Source organism: Polyodon spathula, chromosome 1 (assembly GCF_017654505.1).
Source record: "Polyodon spathula isolate WHYD16114869_AA chromosome 1, ASM1765450v1, whole genome shotgun sequence".
NCBI classification, from domain to species: Eukaryota; Metazoa; Chordata; class Actinopteri; order Acipenseriformes; family Polyodontidae; genus Polyodon; species Polyodon spathula.
The window spans coordinates 81,169,191-81,178,511 of record NC_054534.1 but is presented as its reverse complement, the minus strand read 5'-3'; the positions used below and the strand labels follow the sequence as shown (position 1 = coordinate 81,178,511).

The 9,321-nt window shown below is 35.1% G+C and overlaps 1 protein-coding gene across 1 annotated transcript in view; it reads left to right on the top strand.

Moving 5' to 3' along the window:
* The first annotated feature begins 6,195 nt into the window (after positions 1–6,195).
* The window catches only part of LOC121323057 (tripartite motif-containing protein 2), a 66,173-nt gene continuing 63,047 nt past the window's right edge, over positions 6,196–9,321 (top strand). The window contains exon 1 of the mRNA XM_041263797.1: positions 6,196–6,307. The gene's annotated coding sequence lies outside the window, so the exon portion shown is untranslated. The remainder of the gene's footprint in view (positions 6,308–9,321) is intronic.

Sequence of the window (9,321 nt, the reverse complement as noted above, 5' to 3'; positions counted from 1 at the left end):
CACCCAGTTGGGATGTTTCCAGCATATTAAAATCCAATGTCATTTCAACGTTAATACTTGCTTTAATTGGGTTAATGAACACTGTTTTTACTGATTAGACTCTCATTTGTCAGTGTCACCAGTGTATAGGGTTTAGTAAATAATATGATGTTATTATTGAACAATGGAGAATTGGTTGTTAAGGTGTAACATACATTAATCATTAAATCTCTTGCTTTAAAAACAAACAAAAAAAAATCATGTTTGCAACATTCAGATCTAGTATAGCTATCAAATACATCAGTTGCTGACATGAAACAACTAACCAATTACATGTTGGTTTTAAAATATTCTTTGGAAAGTACAATTTAACTGCACCAACCTCTGTTAAAGGTCTTTTTGTTCTATGCTTGGGCTTTATACTATAATTTGGAATATGCAAAGTTTGCCTGATAGTCCTGATACATAATCACTTCCTGTACTGTCATTCAATTTCACTCCCAAGCTACAATCAGCACACTGGCCCTACTTCACAGGAAGTGATTTGATACCAGGAAGAAACCGTTCGATCTACATCAATATACTTGCAATATGATTAAAGTAAAAAAACAAAAGGTCATCTACACAAGACCTGTGGTGGTAGACCTTTGGTTAGCACACTTATTTATTTTATAAACTGCAATGCTATTCCTATTCAACATCATGCTGTGTGCCTGGCATGCATATTTATATTGTAAAAGTTGCAAGCTGATTTTCTAAAAACTGTCATGTAACACCTTATAACCTGCCTGTGGCCCTATCAACTCAGGTTGTCCATATTCACAAGAAGGAGAAAAAATTGAATAAATAAAATACATCACAAATAAAATGCACAATCATATATATATATATAATATATATATATATATATATATATATATATATATATATATAAGCTCAGTAATACCTCATGCTCAGTACTGCCAACAAATGGTCTGTAGTTATTTCCAAAGAAGTATGCAAAGATAGTGAGCTCTCACATAACTTTATAAACTTAATCTATTCTGACACATATTGCAGTTAAAGGTCTCTAGTCATGTTATTATTCTTCTAATAAATAGATGTTCAAGCAAGAAAGGTCATAACTTGCAATTAGAATATTGGGCAAAGGATGAAAATGACACAATTCTCATGCCGTGCAGTGACATTTTAATATAGACAGTGAGGAGTCATTGTGACACTAATTTTATGCTACAGTTGTGCCAGATATAGTGAAGATGGGTATCTGTATGTACATATGCCACAGAGTTTTGCATTTATCTAGAGAAACACTTGCCCAAAGGTGAAGCAACAGAGACTGAAGTCCCAGGGATGGAACAAAGAGTGACAATGCTGTAATGATAAGACATGTCTTGTTATCCACGCTGGGCATGCTGGGATGGAAAATAAGTTGTAATTGTATTATAACATTATTGTTAAAGGTGGTGTTGCTAAGGTTTTAAAATACATTTCCATCCCCCTGCCATTTTCACTGCTCCTCTTATCATTGAATGCTACCCTGCCCATCACATCTCAGAATCTACAGTATGCTAAAAGCCTAACCTTTGGGTGCTATAGCATTTCCTGACTTTTGCGGATTCAGGCTGCATCATTGAAGTTAATTTATTTGTAATTTTATTTGTATTTATTTATTAGTAAGAAATTCCCTGATTTTTGTGGCTTCAAGCTTTCATACAAGCTCAATATTTTTTCACCACATTTTTTGTAATGAATACTGTACCATTTGTGTAGTTCACATCTATATTGAAAATGGAACCTTTTCAGTATTTGCAGCTGATAACATTTCATAATTTGTAATATCCAGTGTAGATAGTTTGGGGCTGATGTAAGGATACGTACAAAGTGATTTGAAGCTGCAAAACACCTATATTGTGGCCAAAATCTGTGTTTTGTATGCGCAAACTGTATTTGGCGACCACTAAAAATGTGGCATCTGTAAAGTAAAGTTTTCATCTGGTGTTGTACACACGCTATCAAATTAATTGTAGAAGCAAGTAATTAAGAGCTGTATAAAACCACACACCTTCAGAGGCACTATAGCACTTATCGAATAGTAGTCTTTTATATAATAACTTGTCAACATTGTGTTATACAAAACCATCTGTTTATTCCAACCCTAGGAGAATTGTTTAGAAAACTCTCCACATTTTTTTTTAACTTCTATTTTTGTAGACGGTTGCAGGTATTAGTGTCGCTATGCTTTTCATTTCTCTTGTTGCATTTATAATTTCTACATGAAAAGGATGTAAATTGGCCATTTCAACAACAACAAACCACAGAGAATGAACCATTCTGACTTTTGGTTTTCATTGCAGACTAATAAAGAATGCAAGCTAAAATAAAGGGGAGAGAATGGTTATTATATCACAACAAAGGTTTTGGAATTATTTTGTTTAAATAAACACTACGTTTAGGGTGTTTGTAACTTCTAGTGTTAAGGCTTCTGTGTTTCTAGTTTTGCTATATTAAGTGTTTTTTTTTTCTTCAGTAGGTTGTAATAGGTTTTATCTAAGCACGCTCATGTTTCACGTGTTTAAAATAAGCTACAACAGGGTAATTAAGATCACCACTGTGAAATATCAAGATGTTGATGATTAAAGATTTCGCTGGCATACATAAATAAACCCAGTGCATGCACGCACAGAGGGTCCTCATAATCGTGAGTCCATCAACTTATAGTCAAATGCAACATGAAATATATATGGGAGGCTAAAAGTGTATAATAAAAGATGAAGACTGGTGCAAAATCAAATCAGTTTTGATGTTCATCAAGTAGGTCCCCAATATTTTGAATTAGCAACATAAAAATGATAATGGCAGCATTATTGTTATAACTGTATTCAGAGATGAAAGAATATAGGCTAAGTGGGTATCAGCTATAGCCATGAACTTAACAAGATATCTTTGAAAAAAAAAAAAGTTTATAGAAGTGCTTGTCCTTATCACACAGCAAACAGAGTTTAGCCCTACAGTGGAGGAACCCTGTCAAGAATCTGAATAAGCAGTGGCTGTGAAAAGTTGATTTCTTCTGTCTTTTTAACATAAGCCAGACCCCATGTTCTCATACTGTGACTTACCAATGGCTAAAAATGCATTTTTTTAAATCCAAAATTCAAATCCTGTCAAATCCTGTCTCATTCTTCAGTCAGGGGCTCAAATGTAACTTTTTTTATCCCTTTTTTTGTTCTTGATTTATTTAACAGAAACTTGTTAATCAAATCCTAGTCAACGATTTCCCTCCCGACCTGTGAGGATGCGGTATAACAGGAACAGTGTGCCTCGTACTGGATATTTCGGCAGTTAATTCCAGGATCAGTCAGAAGCTAAAAATCTAGGAAGGGGGCGGAGTCACAGTGCCAGAAGTTATCGCCCTAGTACAGTAAGCAATGTGTCAGTCATGGATTTGAGGAGACGTAACTGAACTATCTATCGGAGGCAGCATGACTAAATGTATGAAGGAATGAAGCAAAAAATAACCAAGTTTATTAAGTGATCACGTCTGTATTTGCGTGTCTTGTTCAGTGTCTTATTATTTCGGGAATAACTGTAGAGCCAGTTATTTATCAGCCAATAAAAAGCTGTTTAACCTAATCTCAAGAATGCAAAGAGTAGTTGACTTTCTTTTCTGTGACAGAGTCCTCCCTGCATTTTAGTTGTGCTGTTTTGTTTCCTTCTGCTTCTCTCCAATGTATTTGTTGCTCAGGCTCCAGTGCTGCTTCTCTTCCTTCAGTGTCCAAAATGGCCACAGTTATGTTCCCAGTGTGTTCCCCCTGCATTCTCTCTTTCTGTTATTTTGGTTCCAGTTATATAGGGCAACTCATCAAGTAGTGCTGATGACTTGCACTGATGACAATTAAGATCCCAATCACTTGTGACTGTACCCGTGATAAAATAATTGAAAGGTTAAAAACACACACATAAAACTCCTTATTGGGGTCACCCTTTGAGTATAAAAATTAATAAAACATACAGTGTAAAAAATACAATAGTGCAACTAAAACACTATACAATAAAACCAAGTGAATAAAACAATTGAAACTTTGGCCATTTGAAACACCTGCATACGTATTAATTATTGGTTTCCACTCAGTTTCAATATGATGAGTGCATGATCTCCTATGTAGCTGTGTTTAACATTACACACAGACTGGCTATGCAGACTGTTGTCTTAAGATAAAGAAAAACGTGGTAAGCATCCAGCTGGCAATATCAGCATGTGTAGATGGCAGTCTTTCAGGATGTAGCCTCTCCGTGACTAGGGTACACCACTATTTGCTCTTCAAAACATGTAGACTTTAGAGTCTAAAATTTGTATTTCCAGTCTGCAATTTAATTCAAGGAGAAGGGGCATCTTTGTTTATTTTGTTCAATATTAATATTAATAAAAGTATTTTACTCAATACTGAAAAAATACATTTTTACTGGGTTGTTAATACATTTTGGAAATACACTCAGAAATACATAGAAAACAGTTTGACTTTTCATGTAAAAAAACAAAAACAAAAACAAAAAAAAAACTTTAGTGTATGTTATCATATGTTTCTGCATATATAGTTTTTTTTTTTCACTTGGAAATGCATCTCAATTTAATTTCCATTTTTAAAAAGTTTTTTTATATTTAAAAAGGTTGGTGTGAGCTTTAAGCTATTTTAATAAATACTGAAACTAGAAAAAATGCTGACACTCAAAAGGGAATGCAAATAACATCTAGTCTGAAACGCTTTCCACTAAGTCTGATGCATAATATATAGTCACCATAGCAACTTCCTCCCTGTGGAAAATAATGGTTGTCGGCTGTACCCTAAGAACCCATGCCATGCTGAGAGGCAGATGCCAGCAAAGAAGCGAATAGGATTGGAATGATCTGGAGCTACTGTAGATTATACACTGTACACTTGTGTAGATATAAAGTCAATGTTGTAACAGAAGTCTCAGTCTGTTCAACCAAGACAAAATGAGCAGAGCATTTTCTGAAATGTTAGCATGATGTAGTAATACAGTCAGTGGCAGCTGATGGCCAAAATTTTTGGGTGCTCACACCTCAGATGCAGGTGAGAGTATGGGGTCCAACGGGCCAACTTCGACGGTAGAAGCACTGTCCAATAGATCTGTTTCTTGCTGGAAGTGATACAAAAAGTTTGCTCTGCGATGTCTTATTGTGGCAAATTTTTCGATGACTTTATTATTAAAGAACACTGTTAACTGGTCGCTCTGAGTACAGTAGTGCATTTAACTGTACTGTAAATACAGTTGGTATTTACAATGTATGCATTTCATGGGTGAAGACCAGATACATGCTGCATTAAAATACAGCCTGTTTGCAAACTGTAAGGTCAATATCCTAGCTTCTGAAAATATACACATGTATGTCTGAGTTTAAATGCAGCAGGAGCTCATGCATGATATAACCCTATACCCGAACTCCCAAATGACCTTTTGTTCAGTGGAGTGGTGCCTAGTCTAATTGCTGGAAGTAGGACGAGCCAACTGAGAATTTTAATGTAGGCCACGTTAACAATGTAGCCTGCTTTATGAGGTGAAAATTAGGTTTCCTAGTTCTGACATCTGAGATAAAATAACAATAATAATAATAATAATAATAATAATAATAATAATAATAATAATAATAATAATAATAATAATTTAAAAAAATGTTTGTTTCAGAACGTTTTCTTTACTTTTATTTTAAATGTACTATTTTCAATTAAACATTCACTTGAAAACAAGGGTGCTTTGTAGCCTATTAAAAAGAAAATAATTTGTAGAAATCATGTTTTCTATATTTACATAATATACACCATTATATTGCAAAGAACATGTATTTAAAATGTTTTAAAAGTAACCACAACACATTAAATATTTGTTTTCAGAGAATATTATGTATTTATTTAAAATTGTAATAAAATTAAATCGTTATACTGTAATTCTTAAGAAAAAAAATTAACAAGTAGAAAAGTTAGATCCATAAAGAACGATCAACATAGGTAGTCCAAACATTGGCTTGGTATAGGCTATTTTATTAACAATATAAGGAGATCATTTTAATTCTCGTCTGAGACCCCCTTCCCCCCATTACAGACGCCGCAATGAAAGCTGTCAGCTGTACTCCACACACACACAGCACAGGGGGGTTATGTTTGGAGGAATAGAGCAGCGTCCACAGCCAGCTGCCGATACTTCAAGTTCTGTGAGCCTGACTGCAAGAGTGCAAGGCTGACGGTGACAACGTTTTCTTCTATTTCTAATTGTATTGGATGAATGGAATCATTTCACAAATACTATTTGAAACGTAAGTGTGTCTGTGTCATTTATAATTCAGAGGGAGCGTGTTTTGTGGTTTAGCCGGGCAGAGAAGAGACGGCTTGGACTAATAGGATGGAGTATAATGGTGAGGATTCCTGCTTGAATCAGCTGTGATTTGCATACGAAAATGCTGGTGAAATGGTTTATATGTTTTGAGTGTAACATTGCTCCATTGCCGGTTATAAGTGCAGTAACGATACGACACGGTGCAGTAATAATTTGCAAGACGAGATGTGCACACAAACCTCAGCTTATCAGATTATCCTGTTTTACTTAATTGGAAAAAAAAGGGGAGGGGTGATGGACAGTGGACGATTGATTGTATTGTTAATATTATTCTAATTTTGGGGTTTGTATGCATTTTTACTAGTTAACTTATGATACAATTAAAACGTAACAATTAACGTGGTACTAACGTGAGAACATGATGCTAACCTAGAATCATTGCATGTGTATGTTGTTTGGGAGACTGCGCTTGCTACGGTATTAATGCACACAAATCATAACTCGGCGTTTACCTGTATTGCCTGCATTATTGCCCTCAAATGATTTTAGCACAGAAAACAAGGAAACGCCCATCTGAGCAGCCATGTGACTTTTGAAGTTACAGCTGCATAGATACACTACACTTGTGTTACTGTCTTAAAGTTGGTGCACCTCTGTGTTCTTTGATTTTCCTAGTTAAGTTCCATCTTTATCATAGTACAAACCATGTGGGACTGATGTAACATGTCCCATAGATCATGCCACTGGGGATGCTTTGTTTTTGTTCACATGTATAGTTACACAGTTGTGTTCGATTCAACATGGTGCTTTACGCCAACCCACAATGATTTGACAACCCAACTGTTGTGTGTGTTTTTATAAGCTGGTTCTCACAACACTGTCATGTGAAAATAACAAAATTTCTTCATAATCCATCAAATTTCAATCCCACAACATTGCATTCATGTCAACTTTCATTGTGATGAAAGTTATTTGCATGACCGCTCTGTGCTGTGACATTTTGGCCTTTTCATTCTGTTATATGAGGCTGTCTTTTGCTTGAAAGGGGCTGTCAGATTTTACGTTGTAATTGTTACTCTGCTAGGCTTTTAGCTGCAGTTCTCTCACATGCAATATTAGAGCTGTCAAAGGCATTTAGGAAAAGTAGGGTGAAATCGTGATAGCAACACTTAAATATCTTGGGGACACTTTGGCTGCTCTAAAAGGGCAGATTATGCCTATCTGGGTCGAATGCTTATGTATTTGATTCATATTTTTCTGTAGTGTCTTGGCTTGTTGTCAAAAGGATTTATACACTGGAAGCAAGTCAGTTCTGATGAATTCCACAGAAATGATTTCACCCACTTTACTGTGTTGGCTTAAGTTTGCCAAAGCTTTAAACGTGGGATGCTAGCCATATCCAATTTTAGCATCTACCTGCTTAGTAATTTCTCTAAGCCTAGCAAGACAGATTCCTTTTAATATTTATGCCTCTGACAACTGAAAAAATAATACAGCTCTTAAGTTGAGTGTATGACAACAATAGCAAGACTCCACCCTCATCTTGTGCCTCAATATATTCACTTTATATACCTGCTTGTATCATTACTGTAATATATGGGAATGACCTGACCTTGAGTCAAGTACTATAATCAGGAAACAATTGGCTTAAATATAATATCTTTATAGATAAGTGAAGTGGTAGCAATATAAAGATTAACTACAGTAAGGTCTTTGAGTGATTAGGGGACAGGCTGAAACATTGACTATTATTTATATTCTTATTATATATAAAATAGATGCTGCTCTCATCCTACAGTTTCAGCACTTGCTTCATTGTAGGGGATACCAGTGTTTAAGAGTCATATTGCTGATCTCTCTGAATTTGTACCTGTGAGATAATTTACTTTCATGATTTTAATAGAAAGAGAAAGGTTAATGCCGATAGTGGGTTATATTTTGACCTTGTAGATCATGTGCTTGACAATCTTGTGATTCCAAATGGCCTAATCGGACTGCTTTATTATTTGATAATAAGCCTGCTTATAATGAACATTGTTTTAATGTTTTAAACAAAGGATACAAGTTACACGATTTTATACATTCATACAATTTTGTATAAGCAAACCTATTTCTTTTAGGTTTTTTTTTCTTTTCATTTCTTTTCTGGCATCTTTTTTAACCCACCTATAGCATTTTGCAATGCAAAAGAATGATAAACAAAACAAAACAATCAAATGCCTCCCATTGAGAAACTATGAATATATTTTGTTCTGGGACAAGCAAACTTATTTCCTTGAAAATAAAGCAGAAAATATGCTCTTTGTGCATTGCACATTTATATACTATGTAGTGATCGAATCCTTGCTGTAGCAGTTAGATCCTTGTAAAAACCTGTTTGGTTTGCTTCAGACAAATCCTATTTTCTGCACTGCTGCCTGTAGCATTCATTAAATATGGTTGCTGTCTACTAGACATATTCTCCTGTATAGTTCTTCGTAGTGTCTTATGGAGAGCCTAATTTGTTTTGTTTTTTTTCATTTGTCCAATTATCCTCTTATCAATAACTGTTTACATCACTACGCAATTAGCACATGATTCCTCTTTAATGGTCTTTGGTGTTGGAAATGGATTGTTGTAAATTCTGTGACTGAAATGGTCATATTGATTATGTTTGATATGTTTTTAGAATTGGCCACATTCTGGTAGATTGAATGAAGCAGCCTGTGCAGTATTCTCTTCTGGCTTGGATGGTGGTTGTGGGAAATGTTACATTTGTGCTGTCTGGGATCAATAGTTAATGGTATTGCATGACAAGAGATGCTGATTCTACAGTTGACTCAGGATAGCTGATAATTAGTGGAATTAAAGAACTGGCCTGTTTTACTCAAGTCTGGCCCCAAACACTGATCATTTTTACAACTGACAGTGATGCTCTGTAAACAATGACGTGCAGATCATCTGTTATGCTGTCACGGTGCCAAATACTTTGCTTGCTGCTGTAGCAAGCCAATT